Source organism: Mus pahari, chromosome 5 (assembly GCF_900095145.1).
Source record: "Mus pahari chromosome 5, PAHARI_EIJ_v1.1, whole genome shotgun sequence".
Taxonomy (NCBI): domain Eukaryota; kingdom Metazoa; phylum Chordata; class Mammalia; order Rodentia; family Muridae; genus Mus; species Mus pahari.
In genome coordinates this window covers 164,600,784-164,612,241 of record NC_034594.1, presented here as the reverse complement: position 1 = coordinate 164,612,241, position 11,458 = coordinate 164,600,784, and the positions used below count along the sequence as shown (strand labels likewise).

Here is an 11,458-nt window from a genome sequence, read left to right as displayed (position 1 = left end):
CCTGACTTTATTTTGTGTCTTCAGATGAGCACTGTGCACATGTAGAAAAGAGTTAGGCTTAAACGACATCGAACCCACAGTAATGGGCCATTTAGAAACTGACACAGAAGATAGCCACCCATTCCCCTGCCTGGGTCTGACTGTCCCAGAGCAGAGCACACTGTTATTACAGATAAACAAGACATGTATGCTGTATGTATGGTGGGTGCTCTCCTGAAGGGGTCAGAGCAAGGCTTCCACATGTTCCTCTTTCCTGACCCCATTTCTGTGGTGCGGGGGGGGGGGGGAGTCTCTAGCTGAATTGGAGGTTTCCTGTTTAGACTAGGTAGCTGGCCAGGGTCTGGGGCTTCGATTGAGTCCCTACCTTCATTGATGAGGTTACAGGCACACCAGCTATGACAGACACTTTACTCTTTAAGTGTGTGGGGATTAAACTCAGATCCCCACACATGCATCGCAAACCCTTACCCACTGAACCACACCTCTCCAGCCCCCAGGAACTGTTAGAAAGTATAATTACGGCTTCCAAATAACAAAGGCCATACGATACCAAGAAAGTATTAACTTGGCACCCTGTGTTTTTATTTTGGGCAACCTGGCACTCCTGGTCCGGCTGTTTTAGTTGGTGTTGGGGAAGGGTGGAAGATGGTTTTAAAGTCGGTCTTGCAGAGATTTCCCCAGCTCTAACAACGTCTGCTAAAAGCCCTTCACTGGTCTAAGTCATCTTCCTGTAGCAGGGCAGGCCGTACACACCCCCACCCCAGACTCATTCCTTTGGGGACCGGAAGAATCCTGAGGTTCTGGTGGGACCCTGTTGTGATGATTCCACTCCGGTAAATGTACAGAGCCCCGGCCAATCCTGCGTTCGGGAACCCGGGCGCAACATCTCAGGCCTGGCGCTCACCCCCGCGGCCTCTGACCCGCGCTGCACTCGCGAGTCCTTCCCAGGCCGCGGTTCAGCGCGGCGGGGTGCAGGGGCGCCTTCTCTCCCGCTCGCCCAGTTCTGCTCGCTGCGATCCAGGTGATTTCGCCCGCTCGAGATAGACAGGGGGAAAAGCCGTGCGTTGGGGGCGCGCGCGGAGAGCAGGAGGGGGCGTGGGTGGTGAGGACCTGCAGGGTCGAAGGGCGCGCGGGGGCTGTCGGCGGGCGCGCGTGGAGCTGACGGCCGCGCAGGGGCCTGTGGTTGCAAAGGCTGCCACGATTTAACCTGCGCGGAGACTGGGGGCTGGCTGGGGTGTCGCAGCAGGTCGTGGGAGGCTCGCCGCTGACGTGGGGGAGAAACGCAGTAGCGTTTCCGCTTCCCGTGTCCGCGTGCTGGAGGGCGGCGACACAAAGGCACGGAGTCCCGGGAACCCAGAATCCTGCTGCTCCCTGCAGGAAGGGCGCCTTACAGGCCCTCCCCACGCCCCCACCCGGCCCAGCTCAGAGATTTCTGTTTTCTTCGTGTTGTGTGTGTGTTGCATGTGCACTCGTACAGGAAGGGCACCTACAGGCTCTCCCCACGCCCCCACCCAGCCCAGCTCAGAGATTTCTGTTTTCTTCCTGGTGTGTGTGTGTGTGTGTGTGTGTGTGTGTGTGTGTGTTTTGCATGTGCACCCGTGAGCGCAGGAAAAGCTCAGGAGACCCAGCTTTCCATTTCAGTGAGGCAGAGTCTTTCAGTCAAACACAGCTGGTCCCCTGGAGAGGGATTGCAGACCCTGAGAGCATTTTAGGTGCGAACCTGTGTGTGGATCTGAATTTGGGACCTCAAGCCTGGACAGCAAATATTTAACCACTGAGCCCCAGTTCTCAGTTTAAAGATCTCTTTCATTTTCTAGAAACTCTCTGGACTCAGTTTCCCTCATCTGTTGAGTGGCAAGACTGGGAGCTACCAGTTTTTAATGCAGGCTCTCCTCTCCCAGATTCAACAGCTATTGGCCGCTTTTAGATCAGAGCCTTCTACTTGTGTGTCTGCTCTTTGCAGTGTGGTGTTCTGTTATTTAGAGCTAAGCGGCTGCTCCAGTGCTATGGGGGCGCAGCTCAGGAAGAGCTTTGAAGGGCTGTGCACTTTCACTCAGGGCCTAGAATTCCATTCTTTCTGGCTTCTATTCTTCATGTTCTGATTTCCCTGTGATGTGTTGGTTTGACAGCACCCCAGAAAGACAAGCTGTGTTCTCTAAGACCCTTAAAGGCCACCAGCACCACTGACTTGTCTGTGCTAGGGCTGGTGTTTGGAGCCTTCTTTGGGGGCAAAGGCTTTACCTGGTTTTTACTTGGCTTTCTCTTGGAGAGTCACCTACTGAAGAAGGCCCTGGTTGGCAGTTGGCAAGAAAGAGGGCAGAGGGAGAGGGGGAGAGGGGGGTAGGGGGGAGGGAGGGAGGGAGGGAGGGAGGGAGAGAGTTTTGACCTAAATGCCCCAGGATAAGCAGTTCCAGGGCGAAGGGTTTATTCCTTATTCAGATTAGGGGTTTATTCCATTAGTGGGAAGGAGACAGGAGGCTGCTGGTCACATTATATCTATAGTCAGGAGGCAGAAAATGAACAGGTAGTGTGGCCTGACTATAATGTCCGCTCCTAGTGACCCACCAGGTTCCACCTCCTAAAGGTTCCACGACCTTCCCAAACAGGGTCACCAGTCTGGCACCAGATGTTCAAACAATGAGTCTGTGGAGAACATTTCTTATCCAACCTTAACGCTAGTGTCAGGGAAAGGAAAGGAGTTTAGTTTAGCTCGCTCCCTGAGATGACCTGAGGATGCTCTAGGGAGCCAGCCACATTATACTAGTAAATTTGAAAATTGAGAAGAAATTTTCTAGGTTTTCAAATAAACAGTCAAGACACGAGGGCTAGAAGAGTTGAGTAGCCCTGAGAAACTGAGTGTCGCTTAAAGTCCTTTTCCAGACCAGCTGGCTTCACAGTGAAATCTGCCAAACATTTAAAAAATAAGTAAGAAAGGAGAGGGGCCACTACTTGGTTGTTTATGAGGAGGCTATAACATTGCTGTGAAACTTGATGGGAAACTGACTAGAAACTGTGTGGGACCTAAAGTCGGTAAAGAAAGATACAAAGGATACAAAACAATTAGGCTGTCACTCCAGACAAGTAAACTTTGTTCATATCAGGAAGGAATAAACTATTAAAATTCAACTATGGAGTAAAGGAGAAAAAATATTCGGTAAGTCATGTGTCTAAGTGCAGTACAGACTTTCGGCAGGGGCTGTGGCTGTGACTTGTCAGTAGTGTGCTTGCTAAACACACACCGAGCCCTGAGGTTCATCCTCAGCCCTGTATAAACAGGGCATGGTGACTTGTGTCTCTTATTCTAGCACTACCGATATTCAAAATCATGCTATGTTACAGCATGGGAGGCTGCCTGGGTAACAGGAGATATGGTTTAAAAACAAGCAAAACAAAATAAACAAAAAAAGAATGCGCTTTTAAGGGAGGGAAATTAAAGAAGATTTACAATAATGGAAGATATATCATTGCTTTTCAGAGCCAGAGTCAGTCAGAGCCACAGAGTCAGTCACTCAGAGCCACAGAATCAGTCAGAGCCACAGAGTCAGTCAGAGCCACAGAGTCAGTCAGAGCCACAGAGTCAGTCAGGCTTCAATCTTGTGCTGATTGTGGTGGTTCATGCCTTTAAGCCCAGCATTCTGGAGGCAGAGTCAGGAGGATCTCTGTGCGTTCCAGGTCAGTCTGGTCTTATCTGCATAGCAAGTTCCAGCCCAGGCAGGGCTACATCACCATTAAAAAGAAAAAAGTTCAAAACCCGGGAGATTGTTTATTGGCTAAATACTCGGGGCCCCTAGATACCTCGTTAGGATGGAGAAGTCTAGGCTCTGTACTATGTGACCTGTTAGTGGGGTGTCGTGGTCACGCACTCCAGGACAGGAATCTGGTCGGGAGCTAGTTTGAACTCCTTCCTACCTTTCTCAATTATGAGTTTTATGGGGGTTCTGAACTTGCTACAACCTTACCAGTTCTTCTGTCTGGTGACATGGTCCACTGCCACACAGTGACCGTGCTGTTATGTGAAGCTCAAAACTGGACATAGGTGAGCTGTGGAGGCAGGGATTGGACTGGGGTCAGTCCTGGTGCAGTTAGTGACAAGGATAGGAGAGAAGGGGGTTCTGGGACCTGTGGGTTTTATCACGGTGGTAATTCCTTTGCTGAGTATCATTAGTGTGCTGTTAGAAATATTGATGGGCACATTTGTGCCTTTCCATAGTGGCAGAATTTATTAAGTAATGGTAAATTCACAACCAATGCCATTTTTACTGGCTGCAATTCGCCACGTAGATGTGGTTTCCCTTGATAGCTGGTTTAGTCAAATGTAGATTCTTTCATTCCAGTCTTAATTACTGATGTAACCCTCAGATCACACATTACACATCACACAGTAAATTAGTCAGTCAATCAGTCTGTCTGTCTGTTAGGTTCTGGATGGGGCAGATAATTCAAGAAAACACAGATTACTAGGAACTAAAGAGTTTATTAGGAGAGATATTAATGTCATGAGCAGACAGCAAGGAGGGTTCAGGCCCCAGTCAAAGAGACAGGCTGGCAGGAAGAGATTCAGAGTCCATGTGGCAGGAGAGCCTCCTCTTAGTGCTTTGAGGGTGGGGAGAGTCTCCAGCAAGAGCCAGAAGCCAGACTCTGACTCCACACAGTGGTCTGCTGTCTGTATGTTTGTATGTAGGCTACAAAATATTTACAAAACGTTAAGGCAGCTGCCGCAGAAGTCCACGGCCCTTCAAAGAGACCTTACTGCGGGTGAGCAGAAGACTAATAGGACTGCAAGGAGCACGAGATACTAAACTCATCTCTTGGAGGTGCAGCTGCGGAGTTGGGCTACAGAAGTGAGGTAGCCTTGGAGATGAAGAGCAGAGCCAGCTCCAGACAGATGGGAGGAGGACAGGGGGACAGTCAGCAATTTCAGTGGCTACGTAAGTGAGTTGGTGAGGACAGAGCGAAGCCTCTGTGGTATGTGGTGACGCCGGCTGGGCAGCTAACAGGCTGATGGAGCCATTGACATGGCAGTATTAGGTAGCCTTCTTCTACCTGAGCCCAGGTGAGAGGACGCACCCCTGTCTCTGTCTGGTGTGCTTGGGAAGTCCTTGGTCTGATTTTCCTGATATGATTTAATATGCTAATGTGACCCCAGTGTACTTTGATAAAGGTACAGGGTGGCACCCTCTCTGCCTTTAGGAATAAGTTATCCTTCCGTGCCAAGCGCTGGCCAAATGGTAGCACTTATGGGCACAACACAGGGCCAGAGTCATCCTTCTCTAACGAGTCAAAGCTGCTTATAAAATGGAGTCTCAGGATGAGGCACCACCCTGGGAAACATTGTAACTTAGGGCAGAGTGCATCCCTACCACAACAGCCAGTCTGTGTCTTAAAAGCCTGCATTTTAAAAAGCATACTTCAATAAAAAATTATGTAAAGTGTTCCGCTGTAAGAGACGCTTGACTCTTTCAGATTTCCCTAATCTAGGAGTCTGAAATACAGAGGGTGCATTATTGTTGATTAAAAAGCTGTAAGATAGGTTGGGAATTGTCAAGGGGGGGAAATGCAATATCAGATCATTATTTTTTGTTGAACTAGGGACTTGAAAAAGTTGATTTCTTTTTGCTGGTCTTTTACACTCATATAAAAAGACTTAGAGTCATGTTTGGTGAGAGGATTGCTGGTGGTATGCCGCACAAGCCAGAGAACGCTAAACTGAGGACCGAGCATAAAAATTTGCTTTCGGATTAATTTTCTTCCCGCTTGATTTAAAAAAAAAAAAACATTATAACAATTGGATTAAAAAGATTTTGCTTCAGGGGTTGGAGAGGTGGCTCAGTGGTTAAGAGCAAACACAGCTCTTCTAGAGGACCAGAGTTGGTTCCCCTGCTTTCTTTCCTCTCAGATTCTTTACTTGCCTGCAGCTCCAGCTCCCAAAGCCCCACCCCAACAAACCTCCACCCCCATGTGGTGGAAAAGACCCAGTAGTCACCCTGCTGGGGGAACATTGCCCACATGTGGCAGGACTACAGAACCCAGCGTCTGCTAACACAGAAAGCCAGAATCGCCCTCTACCACCTGCTGAGCTATGCAGCCCCTCTAGTCATGCAGGTGACCCCAGGGTGATGTCAGCTGAAGCCATACTGCCCTCAAGTATGTCCTGAGAAAGATCCAACTCCCTCTTCAAAGCCAGCACATGGTGGAGGGGTCGGGTGGAGATTACTGAGCAAGGGAACTGGCATGTCCTGTTGCAGGTTCAGAAGTCCCCAGTTTGTGTTAAAAGACTTTCTGCTGAGTCCTGGAGTCACCTCCAGTTGGTCCACCCCCCCCTCCTTGCATGTCCTGGTAGCATTAGGTTTAGACAAGGGGCTTCCCTTTATAGGATGTGGCCAGAAGACCTGTTAGAAGGGTCACCACGAGTCTGGACTTAGTTTTCTAGGGGGAGGGAATCATGTTATTTGTATTCTGCAAACAGAACTGCAAATGGTTCCATCCAGTTGGATCCTCAGAAAAGCTGAGGCCCGGAGTTGGTCCACTCGCTGACTCCCCTTGGAGCTGTGGTTGTCCCTGCAGTGTGCAGGTGTGTATTCTCATTGCTGTGGTTTCTGGAGTGCTCACCTTTCCTGAATTTAGAACTAAGAATATTTCTGTTCTTCTCAGCCTTGCTGTCTATGGCCCACCAACTCTCTGACACACCAGTTAGCATGGTTTACTCAGCCTTCTGCATGCGTCTCTGAAGGAATATAGTTGAGGTAGACATTCATGTGTATTTTAATTACATCTACTTGGCTTTCAACTTTCCTTTGGAAGTATTTAAAATTATACCTTCATTTAAGTTTATTTACATTTAGATGGCTTATACCAACTTTTATCATTCTGACGGACCTATTTCATTATAAGGAAAAAAAAATTACTGCCTTCTGAGGGAAGGTCAGAGAGACAGGTTGATGTGTCTGAGTCCAAGCTCTGCTGCTCAGCTGTGTGGCTCTAAGCAGGTTTCCTGACTTTGTTGGGCCCTGTTTTCCCCTGCAGTAGATGGTGACTCCCTCAAAGCTTTAATTGTGGTTAGAGCAAGCACTCTTTCAGGACAGTGAATATGCAAAGTGTTCTTTTCAGGTTAGAGCTACTGAGAAACAGTAGGGAAGCCACCTGGGGGAACATCTTCACTTTAGAAACGGGAAGGGAGATGGCTCGCTTAGTGAAATGCTCGCCACACAAGCTTGAGGCCTGAGTCCAGCCAGGCGTAGTGGGATGTGCCCATAATCCCAGGACTGGGGAGGTGAGTCCCTGAGGCTTAACTGCCAGTTAGCCACATTGCAAAGCTTTAGGTTTAGTGAGAGATGCTGTTCCAAAAATCTAAGGAGAGTAATGGAGAAAGACACCCAGTGATAGCCTCTGACCTCTATATGAGGGTGTGCACAAAGCTACTCATAAGATGAACACACACACACACACACACACACACACACACACACACACACACTAAAGAAGAGCAAGAAGATGTGTCGGTTCTCCACAGTTTGTGCCTGAGATTCTGTTCCTGTGGGTTTCTTTGATGTTATGAACCCAAGATACTTTAAATACAATATCAACCCTGGGTCTCTTCTTTCCAATATGTAATACAAAATCAGTTCCCTGTCTGTTTCTCCCATCTGTCAACATTACAAGTTGGGACCCTGGTCCTGAGCTTTGGACTTGCCCGTTTGTTTATGTCTAATGCCCAGCCCACGTCTGAGGCCTGGATTAGTTTGCTGGTAGAACTTAATTCTCCAACATCCTTCATATAATTAAATATTCAGTGGGACTCTCTTATCATGTAGGCCTCTCTTATCTGTGTGCAACTGTGATCCGGGAATATTAAATGTACTTTAATTTAAAATTTTAAATTGTTCTTTTATGAAATTTAACACAAATTGTTAAATTGCGTACCATTTTGCCTGGTGTGTAAAGGCCCACAGGTCCCACTGCAGGGAAGACATAGCTTTTCCAGTGTGTCCACACATCTGCACCCCCACCCCCACCCCATCCTATAGTAGGCTCTTCCCTAGATTAACCATCGAAGCCCCAGGGTGCTTGTGTTAAGTAACATTAACAGTGGCCTCAAAGCACAAGACTGGAAAACCAGACATGCGGCAGATCAGCCTCACAGTGTTTGCTTTAGTTTTCAAGCTGAAAGCTCCTAATAAGGAAATAAAAAGACTCAGATAGGAGCTGCCAAGATCTACAGTTAAAACTTTCTATTCATGAAATTATGAAGAGGGGCAAAATTAAGTCTGTACTCCTATGTCTCACACTGCAGAAGTCCCAGCCACTGTACATACATGTGCTCGGCAGAAGTCCCAGCCACTGTGCATGTATGTGCACAGCAGAAATCCCAGCCACTGTGCATGTATGTGCTCAGCAGAAGTCCCAGCTACTGTGCATGTATGTGCACAGCAGAAATCCCAGCTATTGTGCATGTATGTGCACAGCAGAAGTCCCAGCTACTGTGCATGTATGTGTACAGCAGAAATCCCAGCTACTGTGCATGTATGTGCACAGCAGAAATCCCAGCTACTGTGTATACATGTGCTCAACAAAAGCCCCAGCCACTGTGCATGTATGTGCTCAACAGAAGTCCCAGCCACTGTGCATGTATGTACTCAGCAGAAGTTCCAGCCACTGTGCATGTATGTGTTCAGTAAAAGTCCCGGCCACTGTGCATGTATGTGCACAGCAGAAATCCCAGCTACTGTGTATACATGTGCTCAACAAAAGTCCCAGCCATTGTGCATGTGCATGTGCTCAGCATAAGTTCCAGCCACTGTGCATGTATGTGCTCAGCAGAAGTCCCAGCCATCGGGCATGTAAACACATAGCTACTATGAGAAAGACCTTCTTCCATCTGTGGCTATCTAGACAGGACATGATAGAACAAATGACCCTGACTGAAAATAGCTTGACTTAGAATTCTTTGAGTGGTGTTGAGTGGATATTTTAGCTTGGGTTTAGTGGGATGCAGTGCCCTCTAAAACCAGGGATGCCTGGGTACAGAAGGTTCTGTACCATCTGCAGTTGCAGGCAAGCACTGAGTGGGCGTTGGTTTCTTTTCCTATTGATGTGATAGAATACCCTGACAAGCAATTTAAGGAAGAGCGGTCCTTTTGGCTCACCGTTTGAGGGCATGGTCTATTGTACAGTAGCTCCAAGGCCATTTACATACTGTTGAAGGAGTGGGGGGCCAGGGCTGAGCATGGGAAAAGGAAGACGAGTGACCCCAAAGAAGACTTGAGGGCTGCTGACTGCTGGAGGAGAAGAGGAGCAGGTGAGGGTGGCTGTGGTCAGGTTAGTTGCTTTTAGTTTCTTCCACTCAGGGCCTCAGCCGGGTAGGCTAATGATGCATTACATCACCAACTAGTAGCTGCCAATGTCTGTAGAGTGCTTAGGGCTGGCCCTGGGCTAAGTAGTTTTCATCTAACCCATCCACCAGCCCCATGGGCATCTGGGAGCTGGCTACCTTTGCATGTGTGGTTCAGTCAGCCCATGGCTGAGTGCTGAGTCCTAGCTGGCATTTGCCCCTGTGCCGTTGGGTGGAAGCTGTAGGGACCAGATCCAGATGTTAGGTGTGCTGGGGGGGGGGGCAATGCTGCTGCTTTTCTGATAATTATTAATGCTATGCATGCGTGCAGATGAACACCTCATGTATAATACAGCTGAGACTGCGGCAAAAAGAAATGTTATAAAAACGAGTCCTTCACAGGTAAATCCTTCACTCAGAGGCATTGCTCAAGACAGAGTGATCTTTTGAACAGGCAGGGCTTCTAGAAATTTCCCAAAACTCGCAAGGTTATTTATGTTCAGATTACAGAAGCACTTTTTAGGAACACTTTGCAATTACATTTCTTCGTGAGACGAGACAGACGTCTAGTGCAGCCTCCGTCTTCTGTGACAGGAGATAGGCTAAAATACCAAGAAAAACTTCCCTTCTACTCCTGGAAAGATGGCCTCTCTGTTTCTACAGAATTCCAGAAACCCGTTCTAGGAGCTAGATGGCAGGGATGAAACAGGGAGAAGTGTAGGAAGTCAGGATCCTCCAGAGAGCAGAAGCTGTCAGTCACGGGAGAAAGCAGACCCCTGTCCCGGACAAGGTCTCAGTCATTAGGGGAAAGGGACAGCCTCTGCTCCCACTGTTAGGAGTCCCACATGAAGACCAAGCTACACAAGTGCTACTTATGTGCAGAGGGTCTAGGTCCATCCATCCCATGCGTGCTCTCTGGTTGGTGGTCCAGTCTCTGTGAGCTCCCTCAGCCCAGGCTAGTTGATTCTGTAGGTTTTTATGTGGCGTCCTTGATCCCTCCCTCTGGCTCCTTCAATTCTTCACCCTGGTCTTCTGAAGGATTCCTTAAGCTCCACCTGATGTCTGGCTGTGGGTGTTTGCATCTGTTTCTGTCAGTTGCTGGTGAAGTCCCTCTGGTGACAGTTATGCTAGGCTCCTGCCTGCAAGTATAGCAGAGTATCATTAATAGTGTCAGGGGTGGCCTGTCTCGTGGCATGGATCTCAAGCTGGGTCAATCATTGGTTGGCTGTTCCCTCTATTTATGCTCCATCTTTATTCCTCCTAGGTGACCCTCCTTGTCACCTAGCTTCTTTGGGTCTGTGGATTGTAGCATGGCTATCCTATACTTCATGCCTAGTATCCATTTATAAATGAGTACATACCTTGTTTGTCTTTCTGGTCAGGGTTACCTCACTCAGGATGAGCTTTTCTAGTTCCATCTATTTGCCTGCAAATTTCATGATGTCTTTGTTTTTGATAGCTGAGTAGTATTCCATAATGTAAATCAACCACATTTTCTTTTTCTGTTCTTCAGTCAAGAACCATCTAGGTTGTTTCTAGTTTCTGGCAATTATGAATAAAGCTGCTATGAACAGAGTTGAGCAACTGTCCGTGTGGCATAGTGGGACATATTTTGGTTTTATGCCCAGGAGTGGTATAGCTGGGTCTTGAGGTAGAACTCTTCCCAATTTTCTGAGAAACTGCCAAATTGACTTTCAAAGTGGTTGTACAAGTTTGCACTCCCACCAGCAATGGAGGGGTGTTCCCCTAGCTCTGCATCCTCGCCAGCATGAGCTATCACTTGAGTTTTTGATCTTAGCCATTCTGACAGATGTGAGGTGGAATCTCAGAGTTGTTTTGATTTGCATTTCCCTGATGACCAAGGATGCTGGACATTTCTTTCAGTGCCTCTCAGACTTTTCTTATGGCAGTTTAGCTAGGTGTGGTCAGGGCAGCTTTGGGCTGAGGTTATCTGTGGAGTCAGGGACTGGAACCCTTCTACACTGTTGTCCATGTAGGTTTCACCAATTCTGGTCAGCATGAAAGGGTGAAAACCAGGAGGCCACTCACGGACTCACTCTCCCGTATTCATGAGGCAGATATGCATGGCATCATGTGTGGAATTCAGTGTTTATGTGTCCAGATTAAAAG

General features: G+C 48.0%; 1 protein-coding gene across 1 annotated transcript in view; it reads left to right on the top strand.

Moving 5' to 3' along the window:
- The first annotated feature begins 942 nt into the window (after window positions 1-942).
- The window catches only part of Hhat (hedgehog acyltransferase), a 256,294-nt gene continuing 245,778 nt past the window's right edge, over window positions 943-11,458 (top strand). Inside the window, exon 1 of the mRNA XM_021198909.1 lies at window positions 943-1,021. The gene's annotated coding sequence lies outside the window, so the exon portion shown is untranslated. The remainder of the gene's footprint in view (window positions 1,022-11,458) is intronic.